The sequence below is a fragment of the Canis lupus genome, chromosome 12 (genome assembly GCF_011100685.1).
Source record: "Canis lupus familiaris isolate Mischka breed German Shepherd chromosome 12, alternate assembly UU_Cfam_GSD_1.0, whole genome shotgun sequence".
Classification (NCBI taxonomy): domain Eukaryota; kingdom Metazoa; phylum Chordata; class Mammalia; order Carnivora; family Canidae; genus Canis; species Canis lupus.
The window spans coordinates 30,026,719-30,046,552 of NC_049233.1; positions in this window are offsets into that span (position 1 = coordinate 30,026,719).

Below are 19,834 nucleotides of genomic sequence, written 5' to 3' on the forward strand. Positions count from 1 at the left end.
CTTGTCAAATATATACTTGATTACAAAGAAACAGAGTATTTTGAATTCTACTAATCAAAGAACATTATATTGAAGTTATAATATGTTCAAAATTTTTTTTCTTTTAGGGCATTTTATCATCCTTAAAATTAGAACTTGCTCACTTTTTGAATATTGTAAACTAAAGTATCATTACTTCTTACACATTTTGTTGATTTATTTTGTGTCTAAACAACCTTTCATTTTAACAACTTTTTTTTTTTTTGAGATTTATTTATTCATTCATGAGAGACACAGGAGAGAGAGAGGCAGAAACATAGGCTGAGTGAGAAGCAGGCTCCCTACTGGAAGCCTGACCGAGATTCTATTCCAGGCCCCGGGATCAAGCCTTGAGCTGAAGGCAGACACTCAACTGCTAAGCCACCCAGGCATCCCAACAACATTTTTTTTTTTAATGTCTAGACAACCTCCCACATTCTAACCCATAAAGCTCAAATTGTTACCTATATATGATAGCCTGTGGGACATGAGTGTAAAGATGTAGCACACGACAGTATTTCTATGGGAACTTTTTCTAAAGCATGTTCCATACAGTACAAATCTCCTGGCCGTGGCTTATTTACTTAAGGAAAAAAAAATAACACAATGAAAGGTGATACATGCAGGTAAAATTAGGCATTTTGCCTACTACTGCTATGCTTCCCAAAGCATCACAAGAATCACTGGAATGCTAAAGACTGAGGCACCTTTGAAAATAAACCTATTACTTCGATTTCCTGGTTGTGATATTATGCTAACGTTTTGCAAGATGTTACTATTGGGGGAAACTGTATGGAATTTATATGGATGTTATCTGTATTGTTTATTACAATGAATGGGAATCTACAATGATCTCAGAATAAAAAGTTAATGAAATACACACAAACAATTTGGAAGCACCCTAGGTTTTGTCCTTTTAGCATCACATAAATATATTTCTTTGTAGCTAAATAGTTTATTTCATTAACAAGCAAATTTATTTAGTTTTGTCTAACCTGGTATTTTCAAAACATATCCTATTGAAGATTTCTTTCAACATTTATGGCACATTTTGCTAAACACTGTCTAGAATATTCCCAGCTGAAATGGTTATGTTTGAATTGCAAAATTTGGGACTCTCCAGTATAAATCAGATTTTTCCCATTTTTTTTTCTTCTGCTACTTGAATCTTATATATTTGGGGATCACAGCTTATCCCAGTAACAACTAAGAATTTCTAGTTTGTCTGTTTAAGGATAAGAATGATTATATATTTTTTTTTGTGCCCCCAATGCCTAATACAAAGCTATGCACAGGATTGGGAATGAGCTAAGGATGCCTGTGCTGGTAGTTTCTGTTTTCCTTCCCACTATAGGGCATAGGAAGGGTGTAATGTTAGTGACCAGGGTGATTTACTAATGTAAATATCACCTAGTCCATTAGAGTCAACACTGGTTTTCAAATGAGGTTTAAGAAAAGTTACCAAGTAGTTTTTGCTAGGGACCTGAAGCTTAAGAAAAAAGATATTAGGGAAATATTTCAATTATTACTTTTGATTCTGTGTCTGAAGATTAAAAAAATAGGACAACTAGATTAATGGAACACAATTTCAGATACATAGTGAAATATATGAATAGTAATTCAGAAAATCAGAAGATAGAGGAAAGAAAGATGTGCTCTGAAAACTCATGATCTTTAATACTGAGAAGTATATGTATTTTAGTCCAAAAACTCATGTATAAGAACTATCAGGTTTTTTTTCCCCCTTCAAATCAATTTCATTGAATTTCTTTTTCACTTATCCTAAGGAAAAATAAATCAATTTTTTTTTGAGGGATCACACTTTCTTTAATATTGTGCAACTTTTCTCACATAGCATGAAGACTGAGTGAATCACACCTTTCTTCTGTTCCCATATCTCTCTTATACATTGTTATTAATATTGGTGTTTCAAATGCTATTTTCATACCTTTGTATATTGCTTTTATTAGCAACCTCAGGACAAGGACTATTTCTTAGTTATCTCTTATTTGATGATTTTTGGACATATCCCATTATACGATAGGCACTGAATATATGATCGATCTCACGTGAAGAGTGCTCAAATGATAATAATTGAGTTGTCACATATGTAAATATTTTCTAAAGAAACTAAAATTTTTCAAAAGGGAGAATATTGTCCTGTGGAACTCAACATCTTGTTATTGGTGATATCATTATTTATATTTCAAATTTAATGCAACATAAATGAATTTATAGAATAGTGAAAAATAAAGCACTTCATTGAATTTATCTAATTGTGCCTGAGGCTGGAAAGGGTTAAATGCCCAGTCTAAAAGAAGAATGTTTCCAATTAAGGAGATTGAAAAAAAAATTTAAAAAAGAGGCCACTAGAACACTGGAAAAATGTATCAGCTACAATTTGCCAGTAGGTTTTATAAGAACAAAAAAATAAAAAAATAAAAAAATAAAAAAGAAAAGAAAAAGAAGAAAAAAAGAATGGGAAAGAAAAGCAAAAGCAAAAGAAAGAACCTACTTTTCTGACTATGGGATACTATTTCTCTGCTTTATCTATTAAAGGCAAATGAAAGTAGAAAATATCATCTTTGCAAACCAGGAAACAGATTCTTCACTATAGAGAACACTTATGGGAGTGGGGGTGGGGATGGGTGAAATAGGTGATGGGTATTAAGGAGGGCAGTTTTTGATGAACACCAGGTGTTGTATGGAAATTGTATATCTGAAGCTACTATTACACTATGTGAACTAACTAACTGGAATTTAAATAAAAGCAAACAAATAAATGCCATCTTTAAACTGTTTCTCCATCTGCTTCCAAGAACAAAATGTCTCCTCATTCTCATTTCCATATAGTCAGCTTAAAATTGTTCTTCTTCACTCTTTGAGGTATTTACCTATCTCATCATCAAACTCTCTAAGCTAACCTTTCTCCCATTCTTGGAAAGCTCACTCTTATTTGAGTTCTCCAACAAGTTTCTCCACCTGCCTGTCATCATCTGACTTTTTCTTGTTTTTCAGTCACACCCTCAACATTACCTCACTGGGGACCTGGACAGTATCAGACATAGTACCAACCTAAAATCACATTTTCCAAAAACATTTCACTGTCAGTTTACAAGCTTCTGATTCATATACTTGCTTAAAATATATAATCAGACAAATACCAGAATTGTCAACCCCATAAAAGCAACTCTATTGATTTCCTAGGACTGCTGTAACAAATTACCACAAACTGGATGATGGATATAACAGAAATTTATTCTCTCTCATTCTCGGAGCTGCAAGTCTGAAACCACTGTGCTGACCTGGCCACATTCCAGTGGTAAAGTCTGTTGATTAGCTGCAATGCTTTGAATATCATCTTTCCTCCCTAAAATTTATGTTCACTCTATCCTCAGAATACAACATTATTGGGAAATACGATCTTTTTAGATTTCATTAGTTACAATAAGGAGATTCTTGTTTAGAGTGGGCCCTATATCTAGTAACTTAGGGTCCTTATAAGAAGAGCACAGTACATAGCCACAAGGAAGGCCATGAGCTATACGGGTAGAGATGGAGTGATGTTGCCACAAGCCAAGGAAACACAAGAAGTCATCAGAATCTGGAAGCTCCCTTCCTTTACTTTCTCCACGCCAAAAAAAATCCCACCAGGTTGTCTAAACCTTTGATTTTATTACCTTTTTGCTATTCTTCTCCTCATGTTCTCCTTTCTAACTTTAATTACTTAGAGTCTATGGTCCATTGATTTCATCCCTCTAGCATGTATGCTCAATGCTCTTCCTCCCCTTCAAAGGAAAATGTGTGAAATTAATCTTAGAAATATCATCTCACATTATTTGATACTCATCTTTTTAAATATGAAAGCAGTCATATATATGTGTCTTATGTTTATATGTGCATATTCACTTATAAAATAATCTGATCATAAGTCTAAGTCTCTTGAAAAATTCCAAATTATAAAACTAGTTATATAATATTATATTAGTCATATACATAAATTTATTTTAAAATGTATTTTCTTCCTTTAATTTTTTTTCTTTTATCACTTTCTATTTTAAATATTTTAGGCTTATTACTCACCTCTGAAACACTCATATTCTTGTTTTTATAATTCAGAGACATTATAGATATAACAATCATACAGTGGATTTTAGAATTCTTTACTATTTATTTTATTTAGGTACAATAAATACACTTTTCCTTTTTCATGGTACAGTTTGTCTTGATGAGTAAGTTCCTTAGTAAGACTTTTATCTCACATTAATTTTTCTGACAGCAATACGTAGAAAAATATTCCAATTTTTAAAATGGAAAGTACTTGAATTTGTAAGCCATTTGGTATTATTCCTGATTTTCAGCGTGAGATACAGATAGAAATTACGTTTTTTCCCCCCTGTGGCTACCAAGATATCCTACCTCATTTTATTGAATACCCCACTTTTCTTTTTATTCATTTTTTTAAAAAATTTATTTATTCATGAGAGAGAGAGAGAGAGAGAGGCAGAGACACAGGCAGAGGGAGAAGTAGGCTCCATGCGGGGAACCGAATACCCCATTTTTTCCTGGCAATTTCATATTCTACTTTTACCATAATGTATATTGCCTTTTCCATTAATATGTTCTTTAATTAATGAAAATGTTTATAATATAAATTATTGTCAAGTCAATTTAGATTCTACCATCCTTTACTTTTTTCTGACATTTTCTGTTTCTACTTTTTTATTGTTCCATATGAATTTTATAATGAACTTGGTAATATTTCCTTTATATCTCAACAAATAAAGCACTATTGGGTTTTTGCAGGAGATATAGAACAATAAACAAATATCTCACTTATTTTCTGTTATCATAAATAGGCTCCTTTCTACAAATCTGTAGCTATTGGGCGATTCTTTTTTCAGCCTCCTTACTCTGATTACCTAAACCACTAATTCAAGAACTTTGGCTAGGCCCTCTATCCATCCTAGTTCCCTCACACAATGTTGCAAAAACATGCTGGAAGAGAGTTTTGTTGGGACTCTTTGAAATCCATTACTCCCTTTGCCAGAAAGTCTCACCACTCATTTTTACTCTTTATGAGCTCCAGCGAAATTTAATTATTTAATTTTTCTGAATTTCCTATTTTAATTTTCTTGTAAATTATAGTTTCTTTTCCTAAAATCATTTTTGTGTTTCTTGGGATGGCTGCTAGTTAACATAATAATTTGCTTCCCCATTTTGTAGAAGAAAGGATAGTAAAAATAATTAGGTTTAGGGGCATTCGCCAAGTTATAATTAACTCATAACTATTATTAATAGCCTTTGTTTAACAAAATAAGATAAAAATGATAAAAAATTACATATTGAAAATCTAGTGTTCATACTTTCATCATATATTTGTGTACAAGCTCTCTATGTTTATATATATATGTATTATACATATATATAATGCCACTTTCTAAATTAAAGATATATACTTATATTAAAGTAACAAATAGTTGTCTACAAATACAATAACTGCACATTGTTTCTTTGTTTCTGGATTTTAATGCATCTGTCAGTTAATAAGACATAATTGTGGTATGTTTTATGGTATAAATTAAATGTCACTGAAAAATTGCTAATATCCTCACTGGGTAATCATGAAATCACCTTCCACATTTACTGTGTTAGATCTCAAGAGGGTATTCCCTTGCATTCTAATAATTTTGGCTAACACAATTTATTACCCAAGACTGTTAGTTTTATCTTTATAGTAGAGATTAATTGACATTCAATTTAAAACCACATTGCTAGGCCTACTTTACTCAAAACCACTGAGGATGTTTCTGGATTAGGTCCCATATGCCAAACTTGTAACCCCAACCAAACTATAAAAGTGAGACTTGGGTAAGAACTAAAGCTTTAAAATCTATTTAAATATTTGCAGATGGATTTTTTATCAATTATCTCTTGAATGGATATGAATATGTTCTTGCTATTGTCTGTCTATATTTTTCACAGCTAGAAGATTTTCTTATCAAAAGACAGATACACAGATGGTAGGAAAATAAATGAACAACCAAAGTATCAAACTTTTAAAAATTTTTTCTAGGACTTCTGTTCCCAACTTCTATTATAGCAACTACTTTATCAAGTCAAAGAATTGCCCATTGATAGAAACTATGATCAATAAGCTTTGTAAGACACTGCTCACTATAGAGAAATGAATTGCACTTATCATTGTAGGTCATCAATGAAAATTAAGAGAAAATGAGTCCATGAAGTCAAACTTGTGAGTTTATTTGTAGAGTTATTATAAATTATTAAATCCATATACATAATTTTTTATTAAAGGTATAGACAGTTTATTCCATGTTTAAGTACAAAAACTCCTGCATTCCTGCATACCATCAGCTCTTAGACTGCTGTTGAGCCTTATTGGAATGACTCATATCAGGAACTCTCATCTACTAACCAGTAATTAATTTAAAAACAGAGATCTTTGAATTCACATTTCATAATTATAAAAACATGACCCAATGGCATGATGTCGTCATTTCTCACAAACTTCATTAGGCATAACTTGAAGATATTGTAGGTTTGATTCCAGACAACCGCATAAAAGTAAGCCAAATGAATTTTTTGGTTTCTTAGTGGATATAAAAGTTATGTTTTCATGATCCTGTATTTTGTGTGCGATAGCATTATCTCTGAAAAATCCCAATGTACATAACTTTATTTAAAAATACTTTTTGTTGGGTGGCCTGGGTGGCTCAGCAGTTTAGCGCCGCCTTCAGCCCAGGGTGTGATCCTAGGTATCCTGAAACGAGTCCTGCACTGAGCTCCCTGCATGGACCCTGCTTCTCCCTCTGCCTATGTCTCTGCTTTTCTCTGTCTCTGTGTCTCTCATGAATCAATAAATAAAATATTAAAAAAATAATTCATTGTTAACAAATGTCAATCATCATCTGAAGTTTCAACAAATTACAATCTTTTTTCTGATGGAGGGTGTTTCCTTGATGTTGATGGCTGCTGACTAATAAGGGTGGTGGTTGCTGAAGGTTGGAGTAGCTGAGGCAATTTCTTAAGATAAGGTTCACCACATTGATTCTGACTTTTATTAACAATCTGTCTGTAGCATGGGATGCTGTTTTTTAGCATTTTATCTATAGTAGAACTTTTTTCAAAATTGAAGTCAATCGTTTCAAACTCTGCCATTCTCAAACCCTCTCAAAACCCTGCTTTAACAACTGAATTTATGTAATATTCTGACTCCTTTGTTGTCATTTCAATGACCTTCACAGAATCTTCCCAAGTTGTAGATTCCATCTCAAGAAATCACTTTCTTTGATCATCCATAAAAAGCAACTCCTTCATCCATCAAAGTTTAATCATGCAATTCAGTCACGTCTTCAGGCTCCATTTCCAATTCTAGTTCTCTTGCTATTTCCACCACATCTGCACTTACTTCCTCCACTGATGTCTTGAAACTTCATTTGTAAAAAATGCAATATCTGCGAAGTGCAATAAAATAAGGTATGACTGTACTGAAGATCTCTCAAGATTCTCTGGGAACAGATGGCATCATGAAGGAGAGAACTTTCTCCAAAACTTCAGATTAAGCAGCAGACTTCCATATGTAGAGAGCTTCCATTCAAGATTCCCAGACAAAGACACTTCAATGCCAAGAGCCACTATCAAACAATTTCTTTGTATCTACCTTCTTTTTATAGGTATCTTCTTAATTTCTTATAGTTCAGATTTCTAGATTATTAGTTATCAATGATATAAACTTTTAATTTTAATTATGTGATTTGATTTTCAAAGTCTAATTCTTGGTATTTTATCAACATCTGACAAATACGATAAAGACTAAAACAAAATGTAATTAAATTTATAAATTGATGACTATGTCAACTTCTGGGTCCTCCAGTTAATAAGTTCAGATGAAGGATGGAGTTGGTGTTCTTTGTTAGGAACACATAATATAGGTGGGTTGCTAAGGGAAACATTTTAAAGCCTTTTAGCAAATCAACTTGCTATCCTTGGCATCTTAGTCCTATGTTCATTGAGTCCTGTGTCTACACAACAGCAAACTCAATATATGATTGAAGTCAACACACATACACACACACACACAAATGAAATCATACAAGAATATAGGATCTCACTCAAAACTCAACTATTCCTAAGCTTATGGATCTCATCAGTTTTTCAAACATATATATTAAGTAGCAGAGAAAATCTGGACTCTGACTCTTTCTTAAGCATGTCGGCCCTGAACCCAATGCTAGATGAAAAGAAAGTCTGAGAAAGACCTTGAAGAACTAAAAATTTCCCCACTGAGCCTTGCAGGACTTTAGCCCTGTCTTAGTTCTGTCTGTTATCACAAAAATACCATAGATTGAATGGGTTAGATAATAGAAATTGATTTCTCACAGTTCTGGAAGCTGAGAAGTCCAAGATCAAGGTGCTGACATATCTGGTGTCTGATAAGAGCTTACTTTGTAGTTTTCACATGGCTCTCTTTTTGTTGTTTCCTCATATGGAAGAGAGCAGAGGGAGAAGCAAGCTCTCTAGTGTCTCTTCTTAAAACGGCAGTCATTCCATAATGAGGGCTCAATCTCAGACTTAATTACCCCACCTCCAAATACCATTTATTGGACATTAATTTTCAACATATGAATTTCGGGAGAGACACAAATATTTGGTCAATGGCCACCCTTAATTGTTCATTTATGATACTTTTGTTAACCTCATATTGTCCTAGCAATATCTGCTAAACTGAGGCTAGTCTTGCTACATTTTTATCTTGGCCCATGACTAATACAACTTCAATTTCCCCATATCTACTGAGGAATTCAATGGCAAACAATTTTCAGAACAAAGTGTACTCTGACCAAATTTCCCCTATCTGTGCTACAAAATCTTTAAATTCTTTGCTTTCTGCAAAACAGTTATTTTAGAGTTTTTCTCAGGTTTTAATAATTTAACAGAGATTTAGCTAGAGGCTTTTGGTCTGTGCATTTTCTTTTCCTGTACACATATATAATAATACATAAACTAAAATTTCATGAAGAATACTTTCAAGTCTTTTAAAAATTTCTTAATTTCATGGAGAATACTTTCAAGTCTTTTTAAAATTTCTTATTTTCTTATTTAATGGGACTAAAGATTAATGCTACTGGTTATTTAAAATAGATGTGGACATCACATCGCTTCAATGGAAATTACTCAACTTTTAGTTAAAGAATAAATCATCAACTAAAAAGCAAGAAAAAAATCACCTTGAGTTAATTTTTCACTAACCATTAACTCTGGTCAAAGGTAGTCTGTGACTGAAATAAATACAAAATAGAGTCCATGCACAGTCTTTGGATTGTACAATGAATATTGAATAGATGATTTAATTATGCTTTTCTTCATTTTTGTTGAAATTTCTTTTTTTTTTTTTTAATTTCCAAGTATCTTTAATGTTTGCAGCTGAAGAACCTGGCACATTTCTATGGAAATACAGAAGGAAGAAGATAAAATACAAAACAGGACACAGGAACATGAAAGTGTTCAGTCTTCACTTGTTTCCATGTCCTGTGCCCAGAACTTTATTAGATTTACCTCAACCATATATTATTATTAAACAAACACTGGAATTCACATATCACTCTTTAGTGTGCATTTAGAGTAAATAACTGTAACGGGTATAGAATATACAAATATGATTAATATATATGGCTGCTGCTTGTGAGAAGCTATACATTTCAGAATAAATTAACATAACTTTCATTTCACATAGTAAAAGGAATCTAAAATCCTTTAGTAACTTGTTTTTAACAAGAGGAATAATAACAATAAAATCCTAGATGAAGTTGACCAAAATTAGCCTAACTGTGTCTATCTCAGATTAAACTGTAGAATTTGTAAGGTAAGTATTAAGATAGTATCATAATAAGATATACTTTTTAGGTATTTATTCTTTAGAAATTATATTTCATTATAATCATCATTATCTACTTATATTTTTGTAACACATCTGGGCCACTGTAATGTTTAAAGAAAAACAAAATATACAAGGTAAATAAAGAGAGAAATAACTGAGTTTGAAAAGCAAAAACCATAATAAAAACCTGAATGTGTTATATAATGTGGTAAACCACAGAATGTCAAAGATAGTTAATAATGTCATTGCTAATTGAAATTTAAAGCATAATCTAGTTTGCTACCTACTTCCACATCTGGCTTTTCTCTTCAATATGCCTTCACATAGCCTTCCAAATTTTGTCCTAGATCAATGAAGATGACTATCCAGAGGCAAAATCAACTTTTACCCACAGGTTGAGTTGGACAGAAAGAAAAGGTCTTTGGATTCTGCACAGCTCCTAAAGTCTTTTTATGATACTTTAAAATTACTTTTTAGAAATTTTGTAGAGAATATTTAATGCCATTTATGGAAATGAAATCCTCCACAACTAGAACTCATATGTCATTAAATAAATCATTGATAATATACACATTTTACTTGCAAATTGCAGTTCTCAAAATGTAATGATAAAGCTAATATTATTTACTCAGTCTATAAAGGTGGACTTTTTTTGTAGTAATGCTACTACAAAAGAACAAGAGAAATGGTAATTTGTTATGTATCAATGAGTAATGGAGTCTGGTAAGAATAACAAACACTTCCATAACATTTATAAGACTCTAAGTACCCGATGTATTATTTACTTAAGGCTCTTAATTAATCCCAATTTAAAGAAGAGAACATTGAGAGCAATGAAGTTTTATAATTTGCACAAGGGAACACATGTATTAAAGGGGAAGCTTAGGTTGAATCCTAGACCACCTAGTCAGAGTCAGTGCTCTTAACAATGATGTCATACAAAAGAGATATGAGGAAAAAGAGTAGAAAGAGAGAACTAGGATGGGAGAAAAGAGAAAGCAGATACAGATGATGATAATGATAGATGATAGATAGATGATAGATAGATAGATAGATAGATAGATAGATAGATAGATATAGATAGATAGTAGATAAGAGGGAGAGAATAAATAGACAAATGGTAGGGAAGCTTACAAATTACTTTGCTCTCTGAATAGTCTCTCGAGATGACACTGACAGGCATAGTTAATCTACATAAGAGTGATGATGACTGGTCCTATCCCTCTTCAGCAGCCTTCCTGTCTGTCTATTCAGAAACACTTGGAAAACATCTCAAGTACAGCATCAGTGAAGCAGTGCCTAGCCTTATAGCCACACATATCACAGGTGGTAAATCAAATGTCCTCATTGTTGATACAAGTAATTTTAACATCTATATTTTAGTTCTGATGGATGAACAGAGGGCATTGGCCTCTTCCTGAATGATTGCAACTGCATAAAAGAGCCATGGCTTTGGGTTATTTTATTATAGAAAGCATCTTTTGCCATGGGTCACTGCAGGTTTTATTTCAAGGAGATTAATCCTCTTGAAGGAGAAAGATAAATTTGTGGTATATTACATCTGAGTAGCTCTCACGGATGTGCAGAATTAACTGGTAATGATGCTTACTGATGCTATTGAGGACAAGGGATATTCAGTCCAGAGCTGCATTCATCATGCAGAGAATAACAGGGACTGTTCAAGGATCCCTTGCACACTTCTTTCCCTATTTCTGTGCAACGTCAGCTATGGACTGTGGGACAAGACTTGACATAGGCTTTAACCAGGGAAAAGAAGTAGATCACTGCTAGTGCAGATATTGTTTAACCTTGCACATACTTATGGATTTCTACACAACAATATTCTCTCAGTTGTTTCAGAACAAAAATGGAGTCAGCTTTACCAATCCAATTCCATACACCAGAAGATAGATTTTTTTTTTCTGGTATATTCTTCTGAAGAGATAGAATTAGATTGACAAAGTGGCACCTGGCCTTGCCTCCAGCTTTCTGCTTAGTGGGGAGTCTGCTTTTCCTTCTCCCTCTGCCTGCCACTCCCCCTACTTGTACTCTCTCTCTGTGTCAGATAAATAAATAAATAAATAAATAAATAAATAAATAAATAAATAAATATTAAATAAATAAGAATTAGACTGAAAAAAATAACTTTTATCTAACATCGGATTGCAATGATTATAGTCTTTTAATTATTCGAATCCTTTAAAAACTGAGTTGAATACTTTTGTATTCTCTTCTCATGTGGGTTAACAAGGACTTAGACTACATTATATATCAAAATGTTAATATATAATTCTTTCTCTTTATATTCCTCTAAAACTTTGTATATTTTAACAATTTTATTTAAATATTTTTTAAACCAATCTTTTTCCATTAAGTATGTCCTCTTAAAATGTTGATAGTCCTTTTAATCTCACCCAACCTGTTTCATGTCCTGCTATGGATCTTTGTACCTGGACTACAACCCACACACTAGAGATGGAGTCATATACCACCTATCCTCAGCCATTTTAAAAGAATCCATTTTTTATCTCTCTCTGTTTTTCTGAGTTACACCTTTTTCTGATTTTCCTCATTTCTTTTTTTCACTAATGTTTCATCCCTCTTTCCTCTAGAGGCATTGCAAAAGTCTTAGTCTCCCTTATTTGCTGTCTAAAATTAAATCATAATTCCTTTTTAAGCTCATTCATTCTGGATGAGACAAGAAGTCACATGCGGTGTTAAGATATGAGACTACCTTCAACAACTATAGAAACAAGAAAGAAATTGACAGTCCTCTTAGTTACAACAAGTAGCTCCTTACATGACCAGAAATTTCTATGTGAGCTTGATACCACTGAATAAACAACGTCTTCTAAAATTAAAAACAACAATAACAGCTACAAAAACTCGATAATCTCTAATCACCTATGCTAAAGTTTGGTATAATAAGAAGGTCCATGAATCTCGAGGGCTGTTAACTCCCAGTCAACCAAAATTCTGAGAATGAGAATAAACATTTCCTGGTTTAATGATACTTACAGTAAATGAGTATTATGAGTGATTTTTCTTTTACAAACATTAAAGAGTTTTTTTTTTTTTTGAAAGGAAGTGAAGAAGGGGGGGCAGAGGGAAAAGGAAAAAGAATCTTAAGCAGGCTCCACACCCAGCAGGGAGCCCCATGCAGAATTCCATCTCACAACCCTAAGATCATGACTTGAGTTGAAATCAAGTCAGACGTTTAAATGACTGAGCCACCCAGGTGCCCCAAAACTTTAAATATTTCAGTCTGCAATCTGTTTAGGTTTTTGGAAAAACTTAAAATGAAATGGAGAGGAAATCAACTACATAAGCAAAAATCAACATTTTGTTGAAAAATATTGGTTTTCAATGACATCATATTATTAGTCTGTCTGGAAAATGTTATCTCAGTCCAAATAAAATTACATTTTATCACACTTTTACTGCCACGTGCCACAACTTTTGCAATTCAAAGTATATTCTTTTCTCTCTACCATGTAGTTATATTTTTAAGGTACATATTAATTCTAATATTTCTATTGTCTTTTAATGACCATAACTCTTCAGTGAAATAGATACAAAATAAATGCTGAAAATTATATGTTTATGTCCTGTATATACATATAGGTGTTATTTTGTATTTTATATATGTTTAAGCAAACTTTAAAACACCTAAACTTTGATAAAATTGTATACTTTTTTCATTAATCTGCAAATGCCACTCATCATATTCTAATATGATTTATGCACAGACTTTGATAAAAAATATTATATTCTAACTAACCTTTAATTCCATTTTAGAGCCTCTGCTCTCCTGCTCTGGGACATAGTATTGAGGCTTCAGGGTAGCCAGAGATTAACATTCTTTCTAGAGTGATTTCTTGAATAGTTTTTAGCTTTTCCCATTCATTTGTACATCATTATTGAGCTCTCATGTGCATAAGATGCCAATCTTAAGTAAATGGAAGACATAGCCATTTCATCAAAGGATGCTTAAGTCATTAAGGGATTTATTAAATTTGAAGGGGAAGTTTCATTATATTGACAGTTTCATTATATTGAACGTACATTATAACAGAAATTTTTACTTTGTGCTATAACCTTACAGAAAAGAAATATTGATGCAGAGGTGTGGAGAAAGCTACCTGTTCTTCAGCTATCCAGAAAAACTGAATCAGAGTTGGCTTATCCAACTATCATTTCTCTCTTCTTATTTTTTCTGAAACCCATTTACACAATATTCAAATTTTCATCTAACTTTACAGATGCATTTGATACATTTGTTCACTTCCATCTTCTTAGACACTTTCTTCACATGGCTACTAAGAACTAACCTTCTTTTTTTCTTTCTGCTACACTGGTGTTTCTTATTTTCCTTCTTCACTGGTGCATCATTTCCCAGACCTCTGATGTTGGACTTTCCCATGACTCAGTGAACTAATTTCTTTCTTCTATCTGTACCCACTTCTTTGGTATTTTTATACTGTTTCAGGACCTTACTTGTCATTTATAGCTAATGATTCATTAATTTAAATCTTCAATTTAGTCTTCTTTCCTGAACTCAGGCTTCTAGATTTTTCTTTTTAAAATTTTATTTATTTCTTCATGAAAGACACACAGAGAGAGGCAGAGACATAGGCATAGGGAGAAGCAGGCTCCATGCAGGAAGAGTGATGCAGGACTCAATCCTGGGACTCCAGGATTATGCCCTGAGCCAAAGACAGATACTGAACTGCTGAGCCAACCAGGCGTCCCTCTGGCTTCTAGATTTTATATTGAACTGCCTCTTCCACATTTCACGGTATCTCAGAATTAATGTGTTTCAAAACAAAATCCCAAGATTCCTTTCCAAATGATCTCTATCTACAATCACCCCAATCTCACTTAGTGGACCTTCTTTGGTGGACTTCCCACCTATTCCGTTGCTCAGGAAAAAATGTCTCTTGAGTTAAAATCAATCCTCATATTCTATTGCTGTGCAGAAGCTTTTTATCTTGATTAAGTCCCAATAGTTCATTTTTGTTTTTGTTTCCTTTGCCTTCATAGATGTATCTTGAAAGAAGTTACTGTGGCCAAGTTCAAAAAGAGTGTTGTCTGTGTTCTCCTCTAGGATTTTGATGGATTCTTTTCTCACATTTAGATCTTTCATCCATTTTGAGTTTATCTTTGTGTATGGTGTAAGAGAATGGCCTAATTTCATTCTTCTGCATGTGGCTGTCCAATTTTCCCAGCACCATTTATTAAAGAGACTGTCTTTTTTCCAGTGGATAGTCTTTCCTGCTTTGTCAAATATTAGTTGACCATAGAGTCGAGGGCCCATTTCTGGGTTCTCTATTCTGTTCCATTGATCTAGGTGTCTGTTTTTTGCGCCAGTACCATACTGTTTGATGATCACAGCTTTGTAATACAGCTTGAAATTCGGCATTGTGATGCCCCCAGCTCTGGTTTTCTTTTTCAATATTCCTCTGGCTATTCAGGGTCTTTTCTGATTCCACACAAATCTTAAGATGGTTTGTTTCAACTCTCGTAAGAAAGTCCATGGTATTTTGATAGGGATTGCATTAAATGTGTAAATTTCCCTGGGTAGCATAGACATTTTCACTATATTAATTCTTCCAATCCATGAGCATGGAATACTTTCCCATCTCTTTGTGTCTTCCTCAATTTCTTTCAGAAGTGTTCTGTAGTTTTTAGGGTATGGATCCTTTACCTCTTTGGTTAGGTTTATTCCCAGGTATCTTATGCTTTTGGGTGCAATTGTAAATGGGATTGACTCCCTAATTTCTCTTTCTTCAGTCTCATTGTTAGTGTATAGAAAACCACTGATTTGGGGGCATTGATTTTGTATCCTGCCACATTGCTGAATTGCTGTATGAGTTCTAGCAATCTTGGGGTGGAGTCTTTTGGGTTTTCTTTATACAGTATCATGTCAATCTTCATATTCTAGAATATAAGCTCCAAGAGGGCAAAAATGTTCTCTTTTTATTCACTGATGTTTCTCCACGACTTAGAAAAATGCTTAATGTATTGTAGGTTCTCAAAAATGTTGAAGTGAAATGAAGATTTATCTTTTAAAGTTTTTTTTTTTTATTATTTTTAATTCATAGAGACACACACAGAGAGAGAGGCAGAGACACAGGCAGAGGGAGAAGCTGGCTCCATGCAGAGAGCCTGATGTGGGACCCAATCCAGGGTCTCCAGGATCACACCCTGGGCTGCAGGCAGAGCTAAACCGCTGCACCACCAGGGCTGCCCGAAATGAATATTTATCTTAAAGTTACACCTAATTAATAAGGATATGAAGTCAGCTTTATTTATTTTTTGAATTACAAAATTGAAGCACATGCTATTATCTACATGGATGCTCCTGTGGTCCAAGTTACCATTATCCTACGGCAAGATTATTGCTATAGCCTATTGTTCCTTTTGTTTTCCTCTATAGTTTATTCCACAAACTGGTAGTTAAAATGGATTAAAACACATATAGCTAATCCTTCTACTCAAACCTCTCCCTTTGTACATCGTATAGCTAACAATAAGACTTATATACTTAAAGCAACCAGTCTGTCTCTTTATAACCTTTCTGAATGCATCTATTATTCTTGGTTTACTGTTATCTGGAATCACATACTCCTCACTGTTTCTCAAACTTCAGGTATACTTCTATCTCTGGGCTTCTGCACTCTGTTTGCTGTATCTGGAATGATCTCCTTTTAGGTATCTGTAGGATGTATCCCCTCGATACTTTATTACAATACTAATAAAGTATTTGAATACTTTACTCAAATATTATGGATGAGGTCTTCTTTAACCTTATCCTTCAAATTACTACCTCTCTCTAAACTCTGATACAACTTCCTTGATTTATAGTTTTCTTTTTTACTTCCTTTGTCTGAACAGCTATTTTGATTTGCTTATTTTTTTATTACCTTTTTTTCCCCACTGAAATGTAAGCTCCATGAGATTAGGAATTTTTTTTTTATTTAATAATAAATCATCAGTGCCAAGAATGGTGCCCAGTACATAGCATGAAACTGCTGTTTCCCCAAACCTCACTTTCTTCCTGAGATTGCCCTGACAATCATATCTGGATCATCTTATAACTAATCTTCCTGTCTCCATTTTTATATCTGTGTAGTAAATGCCTACAGATACATCTTTTTTAATCATGGCTTCTTCCAATTGCTTTCCATCTTTATCTTCTCCTCATAGCTATTTCCTTCACAGCACTAAACAACATCTGAATTTATGTTGTTTATTATCTTTCTCTTTCATTCTCTTTCTTTCTTTCATTCTCTTCTCTTTGTTCCTTCCCTACCTCTTCCTTCCTTCCTTCCTTCCTTCCTTCCTTCCTTCCTTCCTTCCTTTCCTTTTTTCACAAGAAGAAAAAAAACTGCTTTTAGTTTGCTTTATCCCATTATCTTAACAAAATGACTGATGCATAAGTATCCCTCAAAAAGGACTTTTTGAATACATAATTAAAATCGTAACTATAGATACAACTGAAATGTTAAGATTATGATACTTCTGAAATAAAATGCATCTCTATTGTAATAACATGTTTTTCTTTAAATAAAGGAATCTTTAATAATAATTTAAGTTCTATTATCATATGATTAAAATAAATCAAACTACTATAGAAGTATAACACAAATTTGGAACAAAATGAATGTTTAAATGTGATAAACGTCATTTTCTCAAGCATTTAAATTAAATTAGAATTGAATATTACTATTAAAACTTTCACATCTTTGGTACATAACTTTGGAAAATATTGATATGGTAACTATAATTTGCATCATTCCAATCACCTTCTGATGCTAGAAGGGAGTTTTCTTTGTGGACATTGACATGTTCTACTTTAACACATCTTTCAAATTCCCATAATGATTTCTATAGGGCCATTTATGTTTCCTTTCTGTCTGACAATATGGTCAGGCCATTGACCACTTCTCATGAGTTTGTAAAAACAGAGACATCATGTCAAGAAGCATGCAAATTAGCCCATCTTCTTAGATTAGAATGGTAGTCTTCCAAACAGGTTGTTGTCCATTTACCTTGGAACTGACATCCACAAACCAAGCAGCTCCTTGTTGGTCAATTGAATGCTGTTCATAGGGTACAATCCATGTGATGATAGAATCTGGCAGCTCCTCCCACTGCTCCAAAGTCAGTCCTAAAGAAAAAAAAAGAGTCTTCCTACTCATAACTCTTTCCTCCTTGCATTCCCTTCGTACCATGATCCTGTATAAACCATTTTCATTTTATTATAGAACTATTCTAATCATTGTTTCCCCATGAGAATTTTTTTTCTAATATTACCCAAGACATCATATATATTTTAGATTTCAAGACTGCTTAATGCCCTTTGGTCATAGCGGCGGTTTCAATTAGTGTTGGATAGCAAGCTAGTAATTGGCCCTCAAATGGACAATATTTAGTGCAAAGTTCCAGCTGATGTCTTTGAAGGTGCTATCAGGTTTTGTCCATAAGCACCAGTCTATACTCTACATGGAGGTATCAAACAGATAATTTGTCTGTGCCTAGCCTCTATTCTACACTGTAGGGACTCAGGAAACCTTATTTTTCTCCATATAGCATGTTTAATTAATATTGCTTGAAGGAAAAAAAATATTGCTTGAAGGGCAGCTTTACATGCCTTATGTTTTACAGGAATAGTTTCCCTGTCAGATACAATGTATATCCCTAAATATATCCAGGTAAGAGACACAGTCACTTTAAATGTATCAACTTTGTCCCAGCTTTCACCTTAATTTTATTTTTCTTGTACATTGAAATTAAATTCAGAAATGGAATCTTACTATCAAAACTTTCACATCATTGATACATGACTTTGGGAACTGTTTATATGGAAACTCTAATTTGTATCTTCGACAGGATTCATGAATGTAATTTGTTAGGAGATGAGAGGATGAAAGTTAAACATCTGTAAAATAAAATGAAATGGAAAAAAAAGTATGCAAAGTGCAATCTGCTTATAACATATTTTCATTTGTTTCTGTTTGCTTGACTTTCCATCCATAAAGCGAATTAGATTTTGATCTCATATAAATCTCCATAAATTCAAAACTGTGTGAATTTAGTTACAAAGTTTTTAGAGTCAATATAGGTCAATATAGTTCTCATAAATAACTATTTGGATTAAGATGAGTTCTTTGGATTTATATTGTTCTAATTTAAACAGAAATGTAATTTAACTTATTCTCTTTCATTTCATGTAGTGTTAACTAGACCTCAGCTTCATAATTTGGATTGCTGTCTATAAAGAGTCAGAAACAATATATCCACAACAGGAAAAAAAAATGTCAGACTGTGTCATTGTGGCATTTGTAAGAAATAAAGATGAATGGATTTTTGACATCCTGGATGTTTGGATAACATTAAATTCAATAGTTTCTCTAATAAAACCATACACATTCAAGTATTTACTTCCCCTTTCAGTTGCCTCTTTTGGACCTGGAGTCTCCTTAACTAATTTCATAAAGATTTGACAAAAGATAAAAGTACTTTGTAAGAATTTAGACAAGAATAATTCACATTTTTTTCCCCAGAATTGTCCCTTAATAATACTCTTTCTTCTATTTCTGTATTTTTAATTACTCTTTTTTTTTCATTTTACATAAGAATGAGGTAGAAGATGTAGTGAAATTCCTTTTCAAATGATAATTTTAAAAACAAAATCAATACACTATAGAAAAAAACAAAACAAAAGAAATACCTTTCTATCCCATTGGTTCATGAACTTGTCCTTTTATAAAATATCATACTAATTTTCTAATCTTATAATATTTTGATCAATTTTATATAAGTATATTAAAGGCATTCTATGACATCCTTAATGATTATCCAGAATGATTCTATGTCCTTCTTGCCTTTGGAACCAGATGCAGCCTCTCT